The sequence below is a fragment of the Aotus nancymaae genome, unplaced genomic scaffold (genome assembly GCF_030222135.1).
Source record: "Aotus nancymaae isolate 86718 unplaced genomic scaffold, 86718_ANA_hifiasm-v0.15.2.pri h1tg000141l, whole genome shotgun sequence".
Lineage (NCBI taxonomy): Eukaryota > Metazoa > Chordata > Mammalia > Primates > Aotidae > Aotus > Aotus nancymaae.
This window is the reverse complement of record NW_026988556.1, coordinates 972,984-997,789: the sequence shown is the minus strand read 5'-3', so window position 1 is coordinate 997,789 and position 24,806 is coordinate 972,984. Positions and strand designations below refer to the sequence as shown.

Genomic DNA, 24,806 nt, shown 5'->3' with positions numbered 1-24,806 from the left:
TTTCCAGACATTATTAACACTTGGAGCCCTCACAGCGGTGAGATGAGGGGCATGAAGAGAGACCCCTCCAAGACCCACTTTCCCCAGTGGACAGTGTGGTTTGAGGGGATGCTTTGCTGTTCCTACCCCAGACAGTTTTTGCCTAAAGCGGCTGCTGTAGGATGTGTTTGCTTTGTTTTTTACATTATTAGGCTTGCGATAGGCTTTTGGCTCATCGAGTGGAAACCAAAATGAAGGGAAGGAAAGTGAATGAGGTGCTGAATAGACTGCACCTGGCTGTCTCATCCAGGAGGGACGATAAGGTAAGACGGCTTACCCTGGGACAGATGCCATCCATGGGCCTTTTCCAGAAGCCTCAGATCCAGTTTCACACGCACACTGGCAGATATTGTGGGTGGGCCTCAGTTTCACCTTCTTGTGTAAAGAATCAAGAAGGTGGAGAAAAGTGCAAAGCACCACGCGGCACCCCTTTCTCACTTCATTACGCGGTCACTGTTAGTCTAGTTTATCCTTCTAGAAATGTTTCTGATATAGAAGCTTAATTTTTAAAGTCTTTAAACACAGGTGGAAATCTGTTTTATTCTTTTTTTTTTCTGAGACGGAGTTTCGCTCTTGTTACCCAGGCTGGAGTGCAGTCGCGGGATCTCGGCTCACCTCAGCGTCCGCCTCCTGGGTTCAAGCAATTGTCCTGCCTCAGCCTCCCGAGTAGCTGGAATTAGAGGCGTGAGCCACCGTGGCCAGAAGATTTTTTTTTTTTCTTTTTTTGAGAAGGAGTTTCGCTCTTGTTACCCAGGCTGAAGTGCAATGGCACGATCTCCCCTCAACGCAGACTCCCCCTCCTGGGTTCAAGCAATTCTCCTGCCTCAGCTTCCTGCGTATATGGGATGACAGGCACGCGCCACCATTCCCAGCTAATTTTTTGTATTCTTAGTAGAGACGGGGTTTCACCATGTTGATCAGGATGTTCTCGATCTCTTGACGTCGTGATCCGCCCGCGTTAGCCTCAAAAAAAGTGCTGGGATTTCAGGCGTCAGCCACTGCGCCTGAAAGATTTTTTTTTTTTTTTTTGAAACGGAGTTTCGTTCTTGTTACCCAGGCTGCAGTGCAATGGCTCGATCTCGGCTCACCGCAACCCCCACTCCTGTGATCAAGCAATTCTCCTGCCTCAGCCTCCTGTGTAGGGGGTGGCAGGAGTAGACCACGGACGGTGAGCCGGTCCCGGCAGGGGAGTCCAGGACCAAATGGTGGAGGGGGTGGGGCAGGAGGAGACCAGGGACGGAGAGCTGGTCCTGGCGGGTGAGTCCAGGGGCAATCGGTGCGGTGGGGGCAGGAGGAGACTAGGGACGGCGAGCTGGTCCCGATGGGCAAGTCGAGGGGCAAACGGTGCGGGAGGGGCAGGAAGAGACCACGGATGGTGAGACAGTCCCGTCGGGGAAGTCCAGGAGCAAATGGTGCGGAGGGGTGGCAGGAGGAGACCAGGGACTGGGAGCCGGTCCCATTGGTGGAATCCAGGAGCAATTGGTGTGGTGGGGGCAGCAGGAGACTAGGGATGGTGAGCCGGTCCCTTCGGGCGAGTCCAGGGACAAATGGTGCGGGGTGGGCAGGAGGAGACCAGGCACGGCGAGCCGGTCCCGGTGGGGGAGTCCAGGGGCAAACGGTGGTGGGGGGGCTTGGCAGGAGGAGACCAGGGACTGGGAGCCGGTCCCATTGGTGGAGTCCAGGAGCAATTGGTGTGGTGGGGGCAGCAGGAGACTAGGGATGGCGAGCCAGTCCCTTCGGGTGAGTCCAGGGACAAATGGTGCGGGGGGGGGCAGGAGGAGACCAGGCACGGCGAGCCGGTCCCGGTGGGTGTGTCCAGGGGCAAACGGTGCGGGGGGGCAGGAGGAGACCAGGGACGGCGAGCCGGTCCTGGCGGGGGAGTCCAGGGGCAAACGGTCCGGGGGGGGCAACAGGAGACCAGGGACGGCGAGCGGGTCCTGGCGTGGGAGTCCAGGGGCAAATGTCGTGGGACGGGGCAGGAGAAGACCAGGGTCAGGGAGCCGGTCTCAGTGGGGGAGTCGAGGGGCAAATGGTGCGGGGGGGGGGGGGGCAGGAGGAGACCAGGCATGGTGCGCCGGTCCCGTCGGGGGAGTCCAGGGGCAAACGGTGCGGTGGGGGGGCAGGAGTAGACCATGGACAGTGAGTCCATCCCAACCCGGGAGTCCTGGGGCAAACGGTGCGGGGGGTGGGCAGAAGGAGACCAGGGTCGGCGATCCGGTCCCGGCGGGGGAGTCCAGGGGCAAACGGTGCGGGCGGGGTATGAGGAGACCACGGACGGCGAGCCCTTCCCAGCCCGGGAGTCCAGGGGCAAGCGATACGGGGTGGGCAGGAGGACACCAGGGACAGCCAGCCCGTTGCGGCCCAGGACTCCAGGGGCAAACGGTGCCGTTGGGGGGCCCAGGAGGAGACCAGGGACGGCGAGCGGGTCCTTGCGGGGGAGTCCAGGGGCAAACGGTGCCGGGGGAGCAGGAGGAGACCAGGGACGGCGAGCAGGTCCGGGCGGGGGAGTCCAGGGGCAAACGGTGCGGGGGGTACAGGAGGATACCAGGGACTGCGGGCCGGTCCCGGCAGGGGAGTCCAGGGGCAAACGGTGCGGAGGGGGTAGGAGGAGACCAGGGACCGCGAGCCCGTCCCGGCACGGCAGTCCAGGACAAATGGCACGAGGGGGCGCAGGAGGAGACCAGGGTCAGCGAGCTGGTCCCAGCGGGGGAGTCCAGGGGCAAAAGGTGCGGCGGGGGCAGGAGGAGACCAGGGACGGCGAGCCGGTCCCGTCGAGGGAGTCCAGGAGCAATCGGTGCGGTGGGGGCAGCAGGAGACTAGGGATGGTGAACCGGTACCGGCGCGGGAGTCCAGGGGCAAACGGTGCGGGAGGGGCAGGAGGAGACCAGGGATTGCGAGCCGGTTCCTGTGCGGGAGTCCAGGGGCAAATGGTGCAGGGGGGGCAGGAGGAGACCAGGGATGGCGAGCTGGTCCTGGCGGAGGCGTCCAGGGGCAAACGGTGCGGGGCCTGGGTCTCTGGACAGTAGTAGGTGCCGGGAGGCCTGGGTCTCTGAACGGGGGTAGGTGCCAGGGGCCTGGGTCTCTGGACTGGGGTAGGTGCCGGGGTCCAGTGCCTCTGGACGGGGTAGGTGCCGGGGGCCTCGGTCTCTGGACGGGTACGTGCCAGGGGTCCTGGGTCTCTGGACGTGGTAGGTGCCGGGGGCCTGGGTCTCTTGACAGCGGCAGGTGCGGGGGACCTGGGTCTCTGAACCGTGGTAGGTGCCGGGGGATGGGTCTCTGGACAGGGGTAGGTGCCGGGGTCCAGGGCCTCTGGGCAGGGGTAGGTGCTGGGGGCCTTGGTCTCTGGACAGGGGTAGGTGCCAAGGTCCTAGGTCTCTGGACACAGGGTAGGGGACCTGGGTTTCTGAACGGGGTTAGGTTCAAGGGGCTAGGTCTGTGGACAGGGGTAGGTGCCAGGGGTCCTGGGTCTCTGGATGGGGCTAGGTGCCGGTGGGCCTCGGCCTGGGAAGTTGCCGGGGTGCACGGCCTCTGGACAGGTGCAGTTGCTGGGGGGCCTGGGTCTCTGGACAGGGTCAGGGGCCGGGGCGTCTGGGTCTCTGGACAGGGACAGGTGCCGGGGGGCCTGGGTCTCTGGACAGGGGCAGGTGCCGGGGTCAAGGGCCTCTGGACGGGTATGGGCCAGGGGTCCTGGGTCTCTGGACGGGATAGGTGCTGGGGGCCGGTGTCTCTGGACAGGGGTAGGTGCCGGGGGGCCTGGGACTCCAGACGGGGGTAGGTGTGGGGTCCTGGGTCTCTCGACAGCAGTTGGTGCAGGGGGGCCTGGGCCAGGGTAGGTGCCAGGGTCCAGGGCCTCTGGAAAGGGGCAGGTGCCAGGGGGCCTGGGTCTCTGGACAGGGTCAGGTAACGGGGGCCTGGGACTCTGGACAGGGATAGGTGCCAGGGGGCTTGGGTCTGGGTAGGTGTTGGAGTCCAGGGCCTCTGAACAGTGGCAGGAATAGGGGGGCCTGGGTCTCTCCAGAGGGTTAGGTGCCGGAGGGCCTCGGTCTCTGGACAGCTTTAGGTGCCGGGGTCCCTGGGCCTGGGTAGGTGCCGGGGTCCAGGGCCTCTGGACAGGGGCAGGTGCCGGAGGGCCTGGGTCTCTGGACAGGGGTAGGTGCCGGGGTGCCTGGGCCTCTGGACTGGATAGGTGCCGGAGACCTGGGTGACTGCACAATGGTAGGTGCGGGGTCGTAGACAGCGGTAGGTGTTGTGGGACCTGGTTCCCTGGACAGGGGTAGGTGCCAGGGGTCCTGAGTCTCTGGACAGGGGTGGATGCTGGGATGCCTGGGTCTCTGGACAGGGGTGGATGCCTGGGTGCCTGGGTCTCTGGACAGGGGTAGGTGGCGGGGGCCTGAGTCTCTCAACAGGGGTAGGCACCGGGGTACTGGGTCTCTGGACAGGATAGGTGCTGGAGGCCTGGGTCTCTGAACAGGGTTAGGTGCCGGGGGGCCTGGGTCTTTGGAACGGGGTAGGTGTCGGTGGCCCTGGGTCTCTGGACAGGGGCACTTGCCGGGGTCCAGGGCCTCTGGACAGAGGCAGGTGCTGGGGAGCTAGGTGTATTGAAAGGGGCAGATGCGGGCGCGCCTGGGTCTCTGGACAGGGGTAGTTGCCGGGGGACTTGGGTCTCTGGACAGGGGTAGGTGCCGGGGGGCCAGGGTCCTGGGTCTCTGGACAGGAGTAGGTGCCGGGGGGCCTTGGTCTCTGGACAGGGGTAGGTGCCAGGGGACCTGGGTCTTTGGACACGGGTAGGTGCCGGGGGACCTGGGCCGGCGTAGCAGCTGGGGTCCAGGGCCTCTAGACAGGGGCAGGTGCCAGGGGGCCTGGGTCTCTCGACAGGGGTAGGTGCTGGGGGGCCTGGGTCTCTCGACAGGGTAGGTGCCGGGTTCCAGGGCCTCTGGACAGAGTAGCTGCCGGGGGCCTGGGTCTCTGGACAGGGGTAGGTGCCAGGGGGCCTGGGTCTCTGGATGGGGGTAGGTGCCCCGGTGACTGGGCCTGCGTAGGTGCCAGGATCCAGGACCTCTGGACAAGGGCAGGTGCCAGGGGGCCTGGTTCTCTGGACAGGGGCAGGTGCAGGGGGCCTGGGTCTGAACGGGGGTAGATGCCGGGGTCCAGGGCCTCTGGACAGGCTAGGTGCCGGGGGCCTGGGTCTCCGGACAGGAGTATGTGCCGAGGTCCTGGGTCTCTGGACAGGGGCAGGTGCCGGGGGTCCTGGACGTCTGGACGGTGGCAGGTGCTGGGGGGCCTGGGCCTCTGGACGGTGGCAGGTGCCGGGGGGCCTGTGTCTCTGGACGGTGGCAGGTGCCGGGGCACCTGGGTCTCTGGAGAGGGTTAGGTGCGGTGGACAGGGGTAGGTGCCAGGGTCCTGGGTCTACAGAAAGGAGTAAGTGCCGGGGGGGCCTGTGCCTGGGTAGGTGCCGGGGTCCAGGGCCTCTGGACAGGTGTAGATGCCGGGGAGGCCTGTGTCTCTGGATAGGGGTAGGTGCCGGGGAGCCTGGGCCTGGGTAGGTGCCGGGGTCCAAGGCCTCTGGACAGGAGCAGGTGCCTGGGTCCTGTGTCTCTGCAGAGAGGTAGGTACCGGGGTACCTGGGTCTCTGGACAAGGGTAGGTGCTGTGGGGCCTGGGCCTGGGTAGGTGCCGGGATCCAGGGCCTCTGGACAGGGGCAGGTGCTGGGGGGCCTGGGTCTCTGGACAGGGGCAGGTAACGGTGGCCTGGGTCTCTGGATAGGGATAGGTGTCGGGATCCAGGGCCTCTGAACAGTGGCAGGAGCAGGGGGGCCTGGGTCTCTGCATAGGGGCAGGTGCCGGAGGGCCTTGGTCTCTGCACAGCTTTAGGTGCCGGGGGCCTGGGCCTGGGTAGGTGCCAGGGTCCAGGGCCTCTGGACGGGATAGGTGCCGGTGGCCTGGGTGACTGGACAAGGGTAGGTGCGGGGTCGTGGACAGCGGTAGGTGTTGGGGGACCTGGACTTCTGGACAGGGATAGGTGTTGGGGGACCTGGGTCTCTGGACAGGGGTAGGTACGGGGTCTTGGACAGGGGTAGGTGACAGGGGTCCTGGGTCTCTGGACAGGGGTGGATGCCGGGGTGCCTGGGTCCCTGGACAGGGTTAGGTGGCGGGGGCCTGAGTCTCTGGACAGGGGTAGGCACCAGGGTCCTGGGTCTCTGGACAGGATAGGTGCCGGAGGCCTGGGTCTCTGGACAGGGGTAGGTGTCAGTGGGCCTGGGTCTCTGGACGGGGGCACGTGCCGAGGTCCAGGGCCTCTGGACAGAGGCAGGTGCTGGGGGGTCTGGGTCTATTGAAAGAGGCAGATGCGGCGGCGCCTGGGTCTCTGGACTGGGGTAGTTGCCGGGGGACCTGGGTCTCTGGACAGGGGTAGGTGCGAGGGGGCCAGGGTCTCTGGACAGGGGCAGGTGCCGTGGGCCTGGATCTCTGAACGGGGGTAGGTGCAGGGGGGCCTGGGTCTCTGGACACTGGTAGGTGCCGGGGTCCAGGGCCTCTGCACAGGGACAGGTGCCGGAGGGCCTGGGTGTCTGGACAGGGGCAGGTGCCGGGTGCCTGGGTCTGAACGGGGGTAGGTGCCGGGATCCAGGGCCTCTGGACAGGCTAGGTGCCGGTGGCCTGGGTCTCCGGGGTATCTGCTGAGGTCCTGGGTCTCTGGACAGGGGTAGGTGCCAGGGGGACTGGCTCTGCGTAGGTGCCAGGGTCCAGGACCTCTGTACAGGGGCAGGTGCCGGGGGGCCTGGGTCTCTGGACAGGGGCAGGTGCCAGGGGCCTGGGTCTGAACGGGGGTGGATGCTGGGGTCCAGGGCCTCTGGACAGGCTAGGTGCCGGGGGCCTGGGTCTCTGGACAGGGGTATGTTCCGAGGTCCTGGGTCTCTGGACAGGGGAGGTGGCGGGGGCCTGGGTCTCTGGACAGGGGTAGGTGCCGGGGGCCTGGGTCTCTGGACAGGGACAGGTGACGGGGGCCTGGGTCTCTGGACAGGGGCAGGTGCCGGGGGGCCGCCGTCTCTGGACGGTGGCAGGTGCTGGGGCGCCTGGGTCTCTGGACAGGGGTAAGTGCGGTGGACAGGGGTAGGTGCCGGGGTCCTGGGTCTACAGAACGGAGTAAGTGCAGGTGGGCCTGTGCCTGGGTAGGTGCCGTGGTCCAGGGCCTCTGGACAGGTGTAGATGCCGGGGAGGCCTGTGTCTCCGGATAGGGGTACGTGCCGGGGAGCCTGGGCCTGGGTAGGTGCCGGGGTCCAAGGCCTCTGGACAGGTGCAGGTGCCTGAGTCCTGTGTCTCTGCAAAGAGGTAGGTGCTGGGGTACCTTTGTCTCTGGACAAGGGTAGCTGCCCTGGGGCCTGGGCCTGGGTAGGTGCCAGGATCCAGGGCCTCTGGACAGGGGCAGGTTCCGGGGGGCCTGGTTCTCTGGACAGGGGCAGGTGCCGGGGGCCGGGATCTCTGAACAGGGGTAGGTGCCGGGGGACCTGGGTCTCTAGACAGAGATAGGCGCCGGGGTCCAGGGCCTCTGGACAGGGGTAAGTGCCGGGGGCCTCGGTCTCTGGACAGCGGTTGTTGTCGGGGGCCTGGGACTGAGTATCTGCCGGGGTCCACGACCTCTGGACAGGGGCAGATGCCGGGGGGCCTGGGTCTCTGGACAGGGGCAGGTAACGGGGGCCTGGGTCTCTGGATAGGGATAGGTGCCGGGGGGCCTGCGTCTCTGGACGGGGGTAGGTGCCGGCGTCCAGGGCTTCTGGATGGGGTTAGGTGCCGGGGTTCCTGGATGGGGGTAGGTGCCGGGGGGCCTGGGTCTCTGGAAGGGGGTAGGTGCTGGGGGGCCTGGGTCTCTGGACAGGGCTAGGTGCCAGGGGGCCTGGATCTCTGGATAGGAGTCGGTGCTGAGGGGCCTGGGAATGGGTCGTTGCCGAGGAGCCTGGGACTCGGTAGGTTCCGGGGTCCAGGGCCTCTGAACAGAGGCAGGTCCCGGGGAGCCTGCTTCTCTGGACAGGGGTAGGTGCCGGGGAGCCTGGGTCTCTGGAAGGGGCAAGTGCCGGGGCATGGTTCTCTGAACAGGGGTAGGTGCCACGGGTCGTGGGTCTCTGGACGGGGTAGGTGCCAGGGGCCTGGGTCTCTGGAAGGGGTAGGTGCCCGGGGCCTGTGTTTCTGGACAGGGGTAGGTGCGGAGGGTCCTGGGTCTCTGTACAGGGGTAGCTGCCGGGTTCTGGACAGGGGTAGGTGTTGGGGGACCTGGGCCTCTGGACAGGTGTAGGTGTTGGGGGACCTGGGTCTCTGGACAGGTGTAGGTGCGGGGGTCCTGGTCCTCTGGACAGGGGCAGGTGCCGGGGAACCTGGGTCTCTGGAAAGCGGCAGGTGCCGTGGCGCCTGGGTCTCTGGACAGGGGTAGGTGCCGTAGGGCCTCGCTCTCTGGAGAGAGGCAGGTGCCGGGGGGCCTGGGTCTCTGGACAGGGACAGGTCACGGGGGCCTGGGTCTCTGAATGGGCGTAGGTGCCGGGTGGCCTGGGTCTCTGGAGAGGGGTAGGTGCCATGGGTCCTGGGTCTCTGGACAGGGGTAGGTGCTGGGGACCTGGGTCTCTGGACAGGGTAGGTGCCGGGGGCCTGAGTCTCTGTACAAGAGTAGGTGCCGGGGGGCCTGGGTCTCTGGACAGGGCTAGTTGCCGGGGGGCCTCGGTCTCTGGACAGGGCTAGGTGCCGGGGGGCCTGGGTCTCTGGACAGAGGTAGATCCCGGGGGGCCTGTACCTGGGTAGGTGCTGGAGTCCAGGGCCTCTGGACTGGGTAGGTGCTACGGGTCTTGGGTCTCTGGACGGGGTAGGTCCTGGGGGGCCTGGGTTTCTGGAAGAGGCAGGTGCCGTGGGTCTGAGTGCCTGGACAGGGGTAGGTGCCCGGGGGCCTCGGACTCTGCACAGGGTTAGCTGCGGGGTTCTGGACAGGGGTAGGAGTAGGGGGACCTCGGCCTCTGGACGGAGGTAGGTGCCGGGGGCCTGGGTCTCTGGACAGGGGTAGGTGCCAAGAATCCTGGGCTTCTGGACGGGATAAGTGACTGGGGCCTGGGTCTCTGGGCAGGGGTAGGTGCCAGGGTGCTTGGGTCTCTGGACAGGGGTAGGTGCCAAGGGTCCTGGGTCTCTGGACGGGGGTAGGTGTCCGGGGGCCTGGGCCTGGGTAGGTGCCGGGGTCCAGGGCATCTGGATAGGGTCAGGTGCTTGGAGGGGCAGGTGCCGGGGTCCAGGGCCTCTGGGCATGGCTAGGTGTTGAGGGCCCTGGATCTCTGGACAGGGGTAGGTACCGGGGAGCCTGGGTCTCTCAACAGGGGTAGGTGCCGGGGACCAGGGCCTCTGGACACGGTAGGTGCCGGGGGCCTGGGTCTCTGGACAGGAGTAGGTGCCAAGGGTCCTGGGTCTCTGTACGGGGGTAGGTGTCCGGGGGCCTGGGCCTGGGTAGGTGCCGGGGTACAGGGCATCTGGACAGGGGCAGGTGCCTGGAGGCCTGGATCTCTGGACAGGGGCACATGCCGGGGCCTGGGTCTCTGAACGGGGGTAGCTGCCAGGGTCCAGGGCCTCTGGACAGGGGTAGGTTCCGTGGACCTGGGTCTCTGGACAGGGGTAGGTGCCGGGGTCCTGGGTCTCTGGACACAGTATGTGCCGGGAGCCTGGGTCTCTGGACAGGGGTAGGTGCCGGGGGGCCTGGGTTTCCGGACAGGGGTATGTGCCGGGGGGGCCTGGGTCTGTAGACAGGGGTTGGTGCCGGGGGCCTGGGCCTGGGTAGGTGTCAAGGTCCAGGGCCTCTGGACAGAGGCAGGTGCCGGGGGGCCTGGGTCTCTGGACAGGAGCAGGTAAAGGGGGCCTGAGTCTCAGGACAGGGATAGGTACTGGGGGGCCTGGGTCTCTGGACAGGGGTATGTGCCAGGGGTCCTGGGTCTCTGGATGGGATAGCTGCCGGGGGCCTGGGTCTCTGGACAGGGTAGGTACCGGGGGTCTGGGTCTCTGGACAGGGTAGGTGCCGGGGGTCTGGGTCTCTGGACAGGGGCAGGTAACGGGGGCCTGGGTCTCTGGACAGGTATAGGTGCCGGAGGGCCTGGGTCTGGGTAGGTGTCAGGGTTCAAGGCCTCTGGACAGTGGCAGGAGAAGGGGAGCCTGGGTCTCTGCATACGGGTAGGTACCGGAGGGCCTCGGTCTCTGGACAGGTTTAGGTGCCAGGGGGCCTGTGCCTGGGTAGGTGCCGAGGTCCAGGGCCTCTGGACAAGGGCAGGTGCCGGGGGCCTGGGTCTCTGGACAGGGGTAGGTTCAGGGTCTTGCACAGCGGTAGGTGTTTGGGGACCTGGGCTTCTGGACAGGGGTAGGTGTTGGGGTCCTGGACAGGGGTCGGTGCCAGGGGTCCTGAGTCTCTGGACAGGGGTAGGTGTCGGGGTCCTGGGTCTTCGGATAGGGGTGGATGCCGGGGTGTCTTGAGTCTCTAGAAGGGGCAGGTGCCAGGGCATGGTTCTCTGAACGGGGGTAGGTGCCATGGGTCTTGGGTCTCTGGATGGGGTAGGTGTCGAGGGGCCTGTGTCCCTGGACAGGGTAACTGCCGGGGGCCTGTGTCTATGGAGAGGGGTAGGTGCCGGGGGGGCTGTGTCTCTGGATAGGGGTAGGTGCCGGGGGCCTGGGTCTGTGGACAGGGGTAGGTGCCGGGGGGCCTGGGTCTCTGGAAAGGGGCAGGTGCTCGGGGGCCTGGGTCTCTTGACAGGGGCAGATGCGGGGGGCGCCTAGGTCTCTGGACAGGGATAGGTGCCGAGGGCCTGGGTCTCTGGACAGGGGTAGGTGCCAGGGGTCCTGAGTCTCTGGACATGAGTAAGTGTCGGGGGTCTGGGTCTCTGTACAGGGGTAGGTGCCAGGGGGCCTGGGTCTCTGGACCGGGCTAGGTGCCGGGGGGCCTGGGTGTCTGAACAGGGGTAGGTGCTGGGGGCCTGGGTCTGTGGTCAGGGGTAGGTGCCAGGGTCCAGGGCCTCTGGACAGGGCTAGGTGCCGGGGGGCCTGGGTCTCTGGACAGAGGTAGGTTCCAGGGGCCTGTGCCTGGGTAGGTGCTGGGGTCCAGGGCCTCTGGACAGGGTAGGTGCCAGTGGCCTGGGTCTCTGGACAGGGGTAGGTGCCACGGGTCTTGGGTCTCTGGACAGGGTAGGTTCCGGGGGGACCTGGGTCTCTGGAAGATGCAGGTGCCGTGGGTCTGAGTGCCTGGACAGGGGTAGGTGCCAGGGGTCCTGGGTCTCTGGACGGGGTAGGTGCTGGGGGCCTGGGTCTCTCGACAGCGGTAGGTATTGGCGGACCTGGGTCTCTGGACAGGGGTAGGTGCGAGGTCTTCGGCCTCTGGACAGGGGCAGGTCCTGGGGGGCCTGGGTTTATTGATAGGGGCGGATGCGGGGGGCGCCTAGGTCTCTGCACAGGATTAGGTGCCCGGGGGCCTGGGTCTCTGGACAAGGGTAGGTCCCGGGGGGGCTGGGTCTCTGGAAGGGGCAGGTGCCGGTACATGGGTCTCTGAACGGGGGTAGATGCCACGGGTCTTGGGTCTCTAGACGGGGTAGGTGCTGGGGGCCTGGGTCTCTGGACGGGGTAGGTGCCGGGGACCTCTGTCTCTGGACAGGGGTAGGTGCCAGTGGGCTGTGTCTCTGGACAGGGGTAGGTGCCGGGGGGCCTGGTTCTCTGGATCGGGGTAGCTGTCGGGGGGCCTGGGTCTCTGGACAGGGGTAGGTGCCGGGATCTTGTGTCTCTGGACAGGGGTAGGTGCCGGGGTCCTATGTCTGGTGTTAGGTGCTGGGGCCCTGGGTCTCTGGACAGGGGTAGGTGCCGGGGGCCTGGGTCTCTGGACAGGGGTAGGTGCCGGGGGCCTGGGTCTCTGGACAGGGGTAGGTGCCGGGGGCCTGGGTCTCTGGACAGGGGTAGGTGCCGGGGGCCTGGGTCTGGAAAGGGGTAGGTGCCGGGATCCTGGTTCTCTGGACGGGATAGGTGCCGGAGGCCTTGGTCCCTGGACAGGGGGAGATGCCGGGGGGCCTGGGTCTCTGGACATGGGTAGGTGCTGGGTGCCTGGGTCTCGGTTGGTGCCAGGGTCCAGGGCGTCTGTACAGGGGCAGGTGTCGAGGGGCTGTGTCTTTGGACAGGGGTAGGTGCCAGGGGGCCTGGGTCTCTGGAATGGGCAGATGCCGAGGGCCTGGGTGTCTGAACGGGGGTAGGTTCCGGGGGGTCTGGGAGTCTGGACAGGGATAGGTACCGGCTTCCAGGGCCTCTGGACGAGGTAGGTGCCAGAGGCCTAGGTCTCTGGACAGGGGTAGGTGCCAGGGGTCCTGGGTCTCTGGACGGGGGTAGGTGCCAGGGTGCCTGGGCCTGGGTAGCTGCCGGGGTCCAGGGGATATGGACAGGGGAATGTGCCGGGGGGCCTGGGTCTCTGGACAGGGATAGGTGCCCGTGACCTGGGTCTCTGGAAGGGACAGGTGCCGGGGTCCTGGGTCTTTGAACGGGGGTAGGTGCCGGGGTCCTGGGTCTCTCGACAGGGGTAGGTGCCAGAGATCCTGGGCTTCTGGATGGGGTAAGTGCGGGTGCCTGAGTCTCTGGGCAGGGGTCGGTGCCGGGGGGCCTGGGTCTCTGGACAGGTATAGGTGCCAGTGTCCAAGGTCTCTGGACAGGGGTAGGTGCCGGGGGCCTGGGTGTCTGGACAGTTGTAGGTGCCAGGGGTCCTGGGTCTCTGGACAGGTAAAGGTGCCGGGGGGCCCGAGCCTGGGTACGTGCCGGAGTCAGGGCCTCTGGACACGGGCTGGTGCTGAGGGGCATGGGTCTCTGGACAGGTGTTCGTGTCGGGGGCCTGGGTCTCTGGAAGAGGCAGGTGACGGGGAACCTGGGTCTCTGGACAGGTGCAGGTGACGGGGGCCTGGGTCTCTGGACAGGAATAGGTACCGGGGGCCTGGGCCTGGGTAGGTGCCGGGGTCCAGGGCCTCTGGACAGTGGCAGGTGGCGTGTGGCCTGGGTCTCTGGATAGCGTTAGGTGCTGGGGGGGCCTGAGTCTCTGGACAGGGGTAGGTGCCCGGGGGCCTGGGTCTCTGGAAGGGGCAGGTGCCGGGGCATGGTTCTCTGAACAGGGGTAAGTGCCACGGGTCTTGGGTCTCTGGACGGGGTAGGTGCCGGGGTGCCTCGGTCTCTGGACAGGGGTAGGAGTTGCAGGACCTGGGCCTCTGGACAGGGATAGGTATTGGAGGACCTGGGTCTCTGGACAGGGGTAGGTGCAGGGTCTTCGGCCTCTGGACAGGGGCAGGTCCTGGGGGCCCTGGGTTTATTGACAGGAGCAGATGCGGGGGCGCCTAGGTCTCTGCACAGGAGTAGGTGCCGGGGGGCCTGGGTCTCTGGACAAGGGTAGGTCCCGGGGGGGCTGTGTCTCTGGAAGGGGCAGGTGCCGGTACATGGTTCTCTGAACGGGGGTAGGTGCCACGGGTCTTGGGTCTCTGGACATGGGTAGGTGCCGGGGGTCTGGGTCTCTGTACAGGGGTAGGTGCCGGGGGTCTGGGTCTGTGGTCAGTGGTAGGTGCCGGGGTCTAGGGCCTCTGGACAGGGCTAGGTGCCGAGGGGCCTGGGTCTCTGGATAGAGGTAGGTTCTGGGGGGCCTGTGCCTGGGTAGGTGCTGGAGTCCAGGTCCTCTGTACAGGGTAGGTGCCGGTGGCCTGGGTCTCTGAACAGGGGTAGGTGCCACGGGTCTTGTGTCTCTGGACTGGGTAGGTGCTGGGGGACCTGGGTCTCTTGAAGAGGCAGGTGCCATGGGTCTGAGTGCCTCGACAGGGGTAGGTGCCGGGGGTCCTGGGTCTCTCGACAGCGTTAGGTGTCGGGGTGCCTCGGTCTCTGGACAGGGGTAGGAGTTGCAGGACCTGGGCCTCTGGACAGGGATAGGTATTGGAGGACCTGGGTCTCTGGACAGGGGTAGGTGCAGGGTCTTCGGCCTCTGGACAGGGGCAGGTCCTGGGGGCCCTGGGTTTATTGACAGGAGCAGATGTGGGGGCGCCTAGGTCCCTGCACAGGAGTAGGTGCCGGGGGGCCTGGGTCTCTGGACAAGGGTAGGTCCCGGGGGGGCTGTGTCTCTGGAAGGGGCAGGTGCCGGTACATGGTTCTCTGAACAGGGGTAGGTGCCACGGGTCTTGGGTCTCTGGACATGGGTAGGTGCCGGGGGTCTGGGTCTCTGTACAGGGGTAGGTGCCGGGGGTCTGGGTCTGTGGTCAGTGGTAGGTGCCGGGGTCTAGGGCCTCTGGACAGGGCTAGGTGCCGAGGGGCCTGGGTCTCTGGATAGAGGTAGGTTCTGGGGGGCCTGTGCCTGGGTAGGTGCTGGGGTCCAGGGCCTCTGTACAGGGTAGGTGCCGGTGGCCTGGGTCTCTGGACAGGGGTAGGTGCCACGGGTCTTGTGTCTCTGGACTGGGTAGGTGCTGGGGGACCTGGGTCTCTTGAAGAGGCAGGTGCCATGGGTCTGAGTGCCTCGACAGGGGTAGGTGCCGGGGGTCCTGGGTCTCTCGACAGCGTTAGGTGTCGGGGTGCCTCGGTCTCTGGACAGGGGTAGGTGAGGGGTTCTGGACAGGGGTAGGAGTTGGAGGACCTGGGCCTCTGGACAGGGATAGGTATTGGGGGACCTGGGTCTCTGGACAGGGTAGGTGCCGGGGGCCTGGGTCTCTGGACAGGGTAGGTGCCGGGGGGCTGTGTCTCTGGACAGGGGTAGGTGCTGGGGGCCTGGGTCTGTGGACGGGTTGGTGCCGGGGGGCCTGGGTCTCTGGACATGGGTACGTGCCCGGGGGCCTGGGTCTGTGGACCAGGGGTAGGTGCGGGAGTCCAGGGCCTCTGGACAGGGCTAGGTGCCGGGGGGCCTGGGTCTCTGGACAGGGTACGTGCGGGGGGCCTGTGTCTGTGTAGGTGGTGTGGTCTAGGGCCTCTGGACATGGGCAGGTGCTAGGGGGCCTGGGTCTCTGGACAGTGGTAGGTGTCGTGGCGCCTGGGTCTCTGATCAGAGGTAGTTGCTGGGTGACCTGGGCCTGGGTAGGTTCCTCGGTCCAGGGCCTCTGGACAGGGGCAGGTGCCGAAGGTTTAGGTCTCTGGACAGGGGCAGGTGCTGGGGGCCTGGGTATCTGGACAGTGGCAGGAGCCGGCGGGCCTTGTTCTCTGGATACGGGTAGGTGTCGCGGGCCTGGTTCTCTGCACAGGGTTAGGTGCTTGGGGCCTGGGTCTCTGGACAGGGGAAGGTTCCGAAGGGGCTGAATCTCTATACAGCGGTATGTGCCGGGGCGCCTGGGTCTCTGCACAGGTAAAGGGGCCAGGGGGCCTGAGTCTCTGGACAGGGGCAGGTGCGGGGGGGCATGGGTCTCTTGACAGGAGCAGATGTGGGGGGGCCTGGGTCTCTGGACAGGGGTAGGTGCCGTAGGGCCTGGTCTCTGGACAGGGGTAGCTGCTGGGGGCCTGTGTCTCTGGACAGGGGTAGGTGCCAGGGGTCCTGAGTCTCTGGACAGGGGTAGGTGCCCGGGGGCCTGGGTCTGTGGACAGGGGTAGGTGCCAGGGTCCAGGGCCTCTGTATACTGCTAGGTGCCGGGGGGCCTGGGTCTCTGGACAGGGGTAGGGGCCGGGGAGCCTGGGTCTCTGGACAGGGGCAGGTACTGGGGTCCAGTGCCTCTGCCGGGGGCCTGGGTCTCTGGACAGGGGCAGGTCTTGGGTGTCCTCGGACTCTGAACAGGGGTAGGTGCGGGATCCTGGGTCTCTGGACAGGCGCAGGTGCCGGGGTCCACGGCCTCTCAACAGGGGCAGGTGCCGGGGGGCCTGGGTCTCTGGACAGGGGCAGGTGCCGGGGTGCCTGGGTCTCCTACCCCTGTCCAGAGGCCCTGGACTCTGGCACCTACCCCTGTCCAGAGACCCAGGCCCCGGCAGCTACCCCTGTCCAGACACCCAGGCCCCCCGGCACCTATACCTGTGCAGAGACCCAGGCCGCTCTGCAACTTGCCCTGTCCAGAGGTCCTGGACAGGGATAGGTGCCGGGCTCCATGGCCTCCGGATGGGGTAGGTGCAGGGGGCCTGGGTGTCTGGACAGGTGTAGGTGCCGGGGGGCCCTGGCCTGGGTAATTGCTGGGGTCCAGGGTGTCTGGACGGGGCAGCTGTCGGGGGCCAGGGTCTCTGAACGCGGGTAGGTGCCGGGGTCCAGGGCCTCTGCACAGGGGTTGTTGCCTGGGGGCCTGGGTCTCTGGACAGGGGTATGTGCCGGGGTCCAGGGCCTCTGGGCAGGGGTAGGTGCCCTTGGAGGCCTGGGTCCCTGGACGGGTTAGGTGCTGGGGGCCTGGTTCTCTGGACAGGGGTAGGTGCTGGGGGGCCTTGGTCTCTGGACAGGGATAGGTGTGCGGTCCTGGAAAGGGATAGGTGTTAGGGGTCCTCGGCCTCTGGACAGGGGCAGGTGCAGGGGTCCAGGGCCTCTGGACAGGGGCAGGTGCCGAGGGTCTGGGCCTCTGGACAGGCACAGGTGCCGGGGCGCATGGGTCTTTGGACAGGGGTAGGTGCCGGGGGGCCTGAGTCTCTAGAAACTGGTAGGTGCCGGGGTCTGGGTCTCTGAACAGGGGTAGGTGCCGGGGGCCTTGGTCTCTGGACAGGGGCTGGTGCCGAGGAGCCTGGGTCTCTGGACAGGGGCAGGTGCCGAGGTCCAGGGCCTCTGGACAGGGCTAGGTGCCGGAGGCCCTGGGTCTCTGACCCGGGGTAGGTGCCGAGGGACCTGGGACTTAGTAGGTGCTGGGCTCTAGGGCCTCTGGACAGAGGCAGTTGCCGGGGGGCCTGTGTCTCTAGACAGGGGTAGGTGCCGGGGTCCTGGGTCTCTGGACAGGGGTAGCTGCCAGGGTCCTGGGTCTCTGGACATGGGTAGGTGCCGGGGGCCTGGGTGTCTGGACAGGGTTAGGTGCCGGGGTCCTGCGTCTCTGGACGGGATAGGTGCCGGGGGCCTGTGTCTGTGGACAGGGTTAAGTGCCGGGGGTTCTGGGTTTCTTGACAGGGGTAGGTCCCGTGGGGCCTGCGTCTCTGGACAGGGGTAGGTACCGGGGGCCTGTGTCTCTGGACAGGGGTAGGTGCCGGGGTCCAGGGCCTCTGGACAGGGCTAGGTGCCGGGGGACCTGATGTCTCTGGACAGGGCTTGGTGCCGGGGGGCCTGGATCTCTGGATAGTTGTCGGTGCCGAGGGGCCTGGGACTGGGTAGGTGCCGGGGTCCAGTGCCTCTGGACAAGGGTATGTGCCGGGGTCCAGGGCCTCTGGGCAGGGGTAGGTGCCCTTGGAGGCCTGGGTCCCTGGACGGGGTAGGTGCTGGGGGCCTGGTTCTCTGGACAGGGGTAGGTGCTGGGGGACCTTGGTGTCTGGACAGGGATAGGTGCGTGGTCCTGGAAAGGGGTAGGTGTTAGGGGTCCTCGGCCTCTGGACAGGGGCAGGTGCAGGGGTCCAGGGCCTCTGGGCAGGGGCAGGTGCCGAGGGTCTGGGCCTCTGGACAGGCGCAGGTGCCGGGGCGCATGGGTCTTTGGACAGGGGTAGGTGCCGGGGTGCCTGAGTCTCTAGAAACTGGTAGGTGCCGGGGTCTGGGTCTCTGAACAGGGGTAGGTGCCAGGGGCCTGGGTCTCTGGACAGGGGCTGGTGCCGAGGAGCCTGGGTCTCTGGACAGGGGCAGGTGCCGAGGTCCAGGGCCTCTGGACAGGGCTAGGTGCCGGAGGCCCTGGGTCTCAGACCCGGGGTAGGTGCCGAGGGACCTGGGACTTAGTAGGTGCTGGGCTCTAGGGCCTCTGGACAGAGGCAGTTGCCGGGGGGCCTGGGTCTCTAGACAGGGGTAGGTGCCGGGGTCCTGGGTCTCTGGACAGGGGTAGGCGCCGGTATCCTGGGTCTCTGGAAAGGGTAGGTGCTGGGGGTTGGGTCTCTGGACAGGGGTAGGTGTTTGGGGATTTTGGTCTCTGGACAGGGGAAGGTGCGGGGTCCTGGGTCTCTCGAAAGAGGAAGGTGCCGGGTGTTTCGGTCTCTGGACAGGGTCAGGTGCCAAGGGGCCTTGGCCTGGGTAGGTGACGGGGTCCAGGGCCTCTGAACAGGGTCAGGTGCCGGGGGTTTAGGTCTCTGGAGACGGGCAGGTGCCAGGGGTCTGGGTCTCCGGACAGGGGTAGGTGCTGGGGGGCCTGGGTCGCTACACAGGAGTAGGTGCCTAGGTGCTTGGGTCTCTGCACAGGTGCAGGGACCGGGGGGCCTGGGTATCTGGACAGGGGCAGGTGCCGGGGTTCAGGGCATCTGGACATGTTCAGGTGCCGGGGTCCTGAGTCTCTGGACAGCTGTAGGTGCCGGGGGGCCTTGGTCTCTGGACAGGGGCAGGTGCCGGGGAGCCTGGGTCCCTTGACAGGGGCAGGTGCCGGGGTCCAGGGCCTCTGGACAGGGCTAGGTGCTGGGGTGCCTGAGTCTCTGGACAGGGGTAGGTGCCGGGGGGCCTGGGTCTCTGGACAGCGGTAGGTGCCGGGGGTCCTCGGTCTCTGGACGTGGTAAGTGCCATGGGCCTGGGTCTCTGGACAGGGGTAGGTGTCAGGAGTCCTCGGTCTCTGGACGGGGTAAGTGTCGTGGGCCTGGGTCCCTGGATAGGGGTAGGTGCCAGGGAGCCTGGTTCTCTGGACAGGGATAGGTGCCGGGGGGCCTGGGCCTGTGTAGGTGCCGGGGTCCAGGGCCTCTGGATAGGGGCAGGTGCCAGGGGGCCTTGGTCTCTGGACAGGGGTAGGTGCCGGGGGGCCTGGGCCTGGGTACGTGTCGCGGTCCAGGGTCTCTGGACAGGGGCATGTGCCGGGGGGCCTGGGTCTGTGGACAGGGGTAGGTTCCGGGGGACCTGGGTCTCTGGACAGAGGCAGGTGCCGGGGGGCCTGAGTCTCTTGACACGGGTACGTGCCGGGGGTCTTTGGTCTCTGGACAGGGGTAGGGGCCGGGGGGCCGGGGTCTCTGGACAGGGGTAGGTGCCGGGGGGCCTGGGTCTCTGGACGGGGGCATGTGCCGGGGGGCCTGTGTCTCTGGACAGTGGTAGCTGCTGGGGGCGGGTGTCTCTGGGCAGGTGTAGGTGCCAGGGGTCCTGAGTCTCTGGACAGGGAAGGTGCCGGGGGCCTGGGTCTCAGGACAGGGGTAGGTGCCGGGGTCCTGAGTCTCTGGACAGGGGTAAGTGCCGGAGGCCTGGGTCTCTGGACAGGTGTAGGTGCCGGGACGCCTTGGTCTTTGGATAGGGGTAGGTGCTGCGGGGCCTGGGTCTCTGGAAGGGGCAGGTGCCTTGGTCTCTGTATAGGGGTAGGTGCCGGGGGTTCTGGGTCTCTGGAAGGGGCAGGTGCCGTGGGCCTAGGTCTCTGAACGGTGGTTGGTGCCAGGGGGCCTGGGTCTCTGGACGGGTAGGTGCCAGGGGTCCTTGGTCTCTGGACGGGGGCAGGTGCCAGGGGGCCTGGGCCTCGGTAGGTGCCGGGTTCCAGGCCCTCTGGACAGGGAAAGGTGCTGGGGGGACTGGGTCTCTGGACAGGGGCTGGTGCCGGGGGCCTGGGTCTCTGAATGGGGATAGGTGCCGGGATCCAGGGCCTCTGGACAGAGGTAGGTGACGGGGGCCTGGGTCTCCGGACAGGGTAGGGGCTGGGGGCCTGGTTCTCTGGAAAGGGTTAGGTGTTGGGGTCCTGGGTCGCTGAACAGGAGTAGGTGCGGGGTCCTGAACAGGGGTAGGTGTTGCGGTCCTGTGCCTCTGGACAGGGGTAGGTATTGGGGGACCTGGGTCTTTAGACAAGGGTAGGTGTGGGGTCCTGGGCCTCTGGACAGGGGCAGGTGCCGGGGTCCAGGGCCTCTCGACAGGGGCACGTGCCGTGGGGCCTGGGTCTCTGAACAGGGGTAGGTGCCGGGGGCCTGGGTCTCTGGACAGGGGCTGGTGCCTGGGGGCCTGGGACTCGACATGGGTAGGTCCCGGGATCCAGGGCCTCTGGATACGGGCAGGTTCCGGGGGGCCTGCGTCTCTTGACAGGGGCAAATGCAGGGGCGCCTGGGTCTCTGGACAGGGATAAGTGCTGGCTGGCCTGGGTCTGGGGACAGGGGTAGGTTCCCGGGGGGCCCGGGTCTCTGGACAGGGGTACGTGCCGGGTTCCAGGGCCTCTGCACAGGGCTAGGTGCCGGGGGCCCTGGGTCTCTGGACAGGGTAGGTGCCGGGGGCCTGGGTCTCTGGACAGGGGTAGGTGCCTGGGGGCCTGGGTCTCTGGACATGGGTAGGTGCGGGGTGCTGGACAGGGGTTGGTGTTGGAGGACCTCGGCCTCTGTACAGGGGTAGGTGTTGGGGGACCTTGGTCTCTGGACAGGGGTAGGTGCGGGGTCCTGGGCTTCTGGACAGAGGCAGCTGCCGGGGGTTGGGGTCTTTAGACAGGGGCAGATGCCGAGGGGCCTAGGCCTTGGTAGGTGCCGGAGTCCAGGGCCTCTGAACAGGGGCAGGTGCCGGGGTTTAGGTCTCTGTACAGGGGCAGGTGCTGGGGGCCTGGGTCTGTGGACAGGGGAAGGTGCCGGGGGGGCTGGGTGTCTGGACAGTGGTAGGTGTCGGAGGAGCTGGGTGTCTGGATAGTGGTAGGTGCCGGGGGGCCTGGGTCTCTGGACAGGGGTAGGTGCCGGGGGGCCTGGGTCTCTGCACAGGGGTATGTGCCGGGGGGCCTGGGTCTCTGCACAGGGGTAGGTGCCGGGGGGCCCGGGTCTCTTGACAGGTACAGCGGCCGGGGGGCCTGGGTATCTGGACAGGGGTACCCTGGCCAGGGTCCAGGGCATCTGGACATGTTCAGGTGCCGCGGGCATGGGTCTTTTCGCACGGGCAGATGTGGGGGCGCCTTTGTCTCTGGATAGAGGTAGGTGCCGGAGGGCCTGGGTCTCTGGACAGGGGTAGATGCCGGCGGGCCTGGGTCTCTGGACAGGTGTAGGTGCCGGGGGGCCTGGGTCTGTGGACAGGGGTAGATGCCGGGGTCCAGGGCCTCTGGACAGGGCTAGGTGCCGGGGTGCCTGAGTCTCTGGACAGGTGTAGGTGCCGGGGGGCCTGGGTCTGTGGACAGGGGTAGATGCCGGGGTCCAGGGCCTCTGGACAGGGCTAGGTGCCGGGGTGCCTGAGTCTCTGGACAGGGGTAGGTGCAGGGGGGCCTCGGTCTCTGGACAGGGGTAGGTGCCGGGGGTCCTCGGTCTCTGGACAGGGGTAGGTGCCGGGGGGCCTCGGTCTCTGGACAGGGGTAGGTGCCGGGGGTCCTCGGTCTCTGGACAGGTGTAGGTGCCGGGGGTCCTGAATCTCTGGACAGGGGTAGGTGCCCGGAGCCTGGGTCTCTGGACAGGGGTAGGTGCCGGGGGGCCTGGGTCTGTGGACAGGGGTAGATGCCGGGGTCCAGGCCCTCTGGACAGGGCTAGGTGCCGGGGTGCCTGAGTCTCTGGACAGGGGTAGGTGCCGGGGGGCCTCGGTCTCTGGACAGGGGTAGGTGCCGGGGGTCCTCGGTCTCTGGACAGGGGTAGGTGCCGGGGGGCCTCGGTCTCTGGACAGGGGTAGGTGCCGGGGGTCCTCGGTCTCTGGACAGGTGTAGGTGCCGGGGGTCCTGAATCTCTGGACAGGGGTAGGTGCCCGGAGCCTGGGTCTCTGGACAGGGGTAGGTGCCGGGGGGCCTGGGTCTGTGGACAGGGGTAGATGCCGGGGTCCAGGGCCTCTGGACAGGGCTAGGTGCCGGGGTGCCTGAGTCTCTGGACAGGCGTAGGTGCCGGGGGGCCTCGGTCTCTGGACAGGGGTAGGTGCCGGGGGTCCTCGGTCTCTGGACAGGGTAAGTGTCGTGGGCCTGAGTCTTCGGATAGGGGTAGGTGCCGGGGAGCCTGGTCCTCCGGACAGGGATAGGTGCCGGGGGGCCTGGGCCTGTGTAGGTGCCGGGGTCCAGGGCCTCTGGATAGGGGCAGGTGCCAGGGGGCCTTGGTCTCTGGACAGGGGTAGGTGCCGGGGGGCCTGGGCCTGGGTAGGTGTTGCGGTCCAGGACCTCTGGACAGGGGCATGTGCCGGGGGGCCTGGGTCTGTGGACAGGGGTAGGTTCCGGGGGACCTGGGTCTCTGGACAGAGGCAGGTGCCGGGGGGCCTGGGTCTCTTGACACAGGTACGTGCCAGGGGTCTTGGGTCTTTGGACAGTGGTAGGTGCCGGGGGGTCTGGGTTTCTGGACAGGGGCAGGTGCTGGGGCCTGGGTCTCTGAACGGGGGTGGGTTCTGGGGGCATGGGTCTCTAGACGATGGTAGGTGCCGGGGGGCCTGGGCCTGGGTAGGTTCCGGGGTCCAGGGCCTCTGGACAGGGGCAGGTACTGGGGGGCCTGGGTCTCTGAACGGGGGTAGGTGCCAGGGGGCCTGGGTCTCTGGACAGGTGTAGGTGCCGGGGGTCCTGGGTCTCTGGACGGAGGTAGGTGCCGGGAGACCTGGGCCTGGGTAGGTGCCAGGGTCCAGGGCCTCTGGACAGGGGCAGGTGCCGGGGTCCTGGGTCTATGGACGGGACACGTGCCAGAGGCCTGGGTCTCTGGACAGGGGTATGTCCAGTCCCGGGGGGCCTGGGACTGGCTAGGTGCCGGGGGTCCTGGGCCTCTCGACAGGGGCAGGTGCCGGGGGTTTGGGTCTCTCGACAGGGGCAGAGACTGGCTGAGCAGAAGCTCTTTCGTTAGATCCCATTTATGAATTTTGGCTTTTGTTGCAATGGCTTTTGCTGTTTTAGTCATGAAGTCTTTGCCCTTGCCTATGTCCTGGATGAGATTGCTTAGGTTTTCTTCTAGGGTATTTATAGTTTTAGTTTTTATGTTTGCGTCTTTAATCCATCTTAATTTTTGTGTAAGAGGTAAGGAATGGGTCTAGTTTCTGTTTTCTGCATATGGCTAGCCAGTTTTCCCAGCACCATTTATTAAATTGGGAACCCTTTCCCCATGGCTTGTTCTTGACAGATTTGTGGAAGATCAGATGGTTGTGGACACATGGTGTTATTTCTGAGGTCTCTGTTCTGTTCCTTTGGTGTACATATTTAGTTCGTACCAGTACCATGCTGTTTTGGCTACTGTGTCTCTTTAGAACAGTCTCAAGTCAGGTAGTGTGATCCCTCCAGCTTTGTTCTTTTGACTTAGGATTGTCTTGGCTATACGGGCTCTTTTTTGGTTTCACATGAAATTTAAAGTAGTTGTTTCTGCTTTTGTGAAGAAAATCAGTGGTAGCTTGAGGGGAATAGCATTGAATTTATAAATTACTTTGGGCAGTATGGCCATTTTCACGATAATGATTCTTTCGACCCACGAGCATGGAATGTTTTTCCATTTGTTTGTGTCCTCTCTTATTTCTTTGAGCGGTAGCTTGTAGTTCTCCTTGAAGAGGTCCTTCACTTCCCTTGTAAGTTGTCTTCCTAGGTAATTTATTTTCTTTGTAACAATTGTGAATGGGAGGAGTTCACTCAAGGTTTGGCTCTCTGCTTGCCTGAGATGATGGGGTTTTGTAAATATACACTCATGTTGTCTGCAAACAGAGACAATTTGATGTCCTCTCTTCCTGTTTGAATACACTTTGTTTCTTTTTTTTTGCTTGATTTCTCTGGCCAGAGCTTCCAATACTATGTTGAATAGGAGTGGTGAAAGCTGGCATCCTTGTCTTGTGCTGGATTTAAAGGGAATGATTCCAGCTTTTGCCCATTCATTATGGTACTGGCTATGGGTTTGTCATTAATAGCTCTTACTATTTAGAGATAGTTCTGTCAACACCTAGTTTATGGAGAGTTTTTAGCATGAAAGGGTGTTGAATTTTATCAAAGACCTTTTCTGCATCTATTGAGATAATCATGTGTGTTTTTTTTTTGGTCATTGGCCAGGGATATGTGCCGGGGGCCTGGTTCTCTGCACAGGTTAGGTGCCGGGATCCAGGGCATCTGGACAGGGCTAGGTGCCGGGAGCCCAGGGTCTCTGGACAGAGGTAGTTGCTGGGGCCCTGGGCCTGGGTAGGTGTTAGGGTCCAGTGCCTCTGGACAGGGGCAGGTGCCGGAAGGCCTGGGTCGGTCTCTGGACAGGGTTAGGTGCCTGGGGGCCTGGGTGTCTGGACAGGGGTATGTGCCGAGGTCCAGGGCCTCTGGGCAGGGGTAGGTGCTGGGGGCCTGGTTCTCTGGACAGGGGTAGGTGCTGGGGGCCTTGGTCTCTGGACAGGGATAGGTGTACGGTCCTGGAAAGGGGTAGGTGTTAGGGGTCCTCGGCCTCTGGACAGGGGCAGGTGCAGGGGTCCAGGGCCTCTGGACAGGGGCAGGTGCCGAGGGTCTGGGCCTCTGGACAGGCGCAGGTGCCGGGGCGCATGGGTCTTTGGACAGGGGTAGGTGCCGGGGTGCCTGAGTCTCTAGAAACTGGTAGGTGCCGGGGTCTGGGTCTCTGAACAGGGGTAGGTGCCAGGGGCCTGGGTCTCTGGACAGGGGCTGGTGCCGAGGAGCCTGGGTCTCTGGACAGGGGCAGGTGCCGAGGTCCAGGGCCTCTGGACAGGGCTAGGTGCCGGAGGCCCTGGGTCTCTGACCCGGGGTAGGTGCCGAGGGGCCTGGGACTTAGTAGGTGCTGGGCTCTAGGGCCTCTGGACAGAGGCAGTTGCCTGGGGCCTGGGTCTCTAGACAGGGGTAGGTGCCAGGGTCCTGGGTCTCTGGACAGGGGTAGGCGCCGGTATCCTGGGTCTCTGGAAAGGGTAGGTGCCAGGGTCCTGGGTCTCCGGA

At 65.7% G+C, this 24,806-nt stretch overlaps 1 pseudogene; it reads left to right on the top strand.

The window, feature by feature from the left end:
• Window positions 1-24,806, top strand: part of LOC135272880 (GTP-binding protein 4-like) — a 691,440-nt pseudogene that overhangs the window by 5,707 nt on the left and 660,927 nt on the right.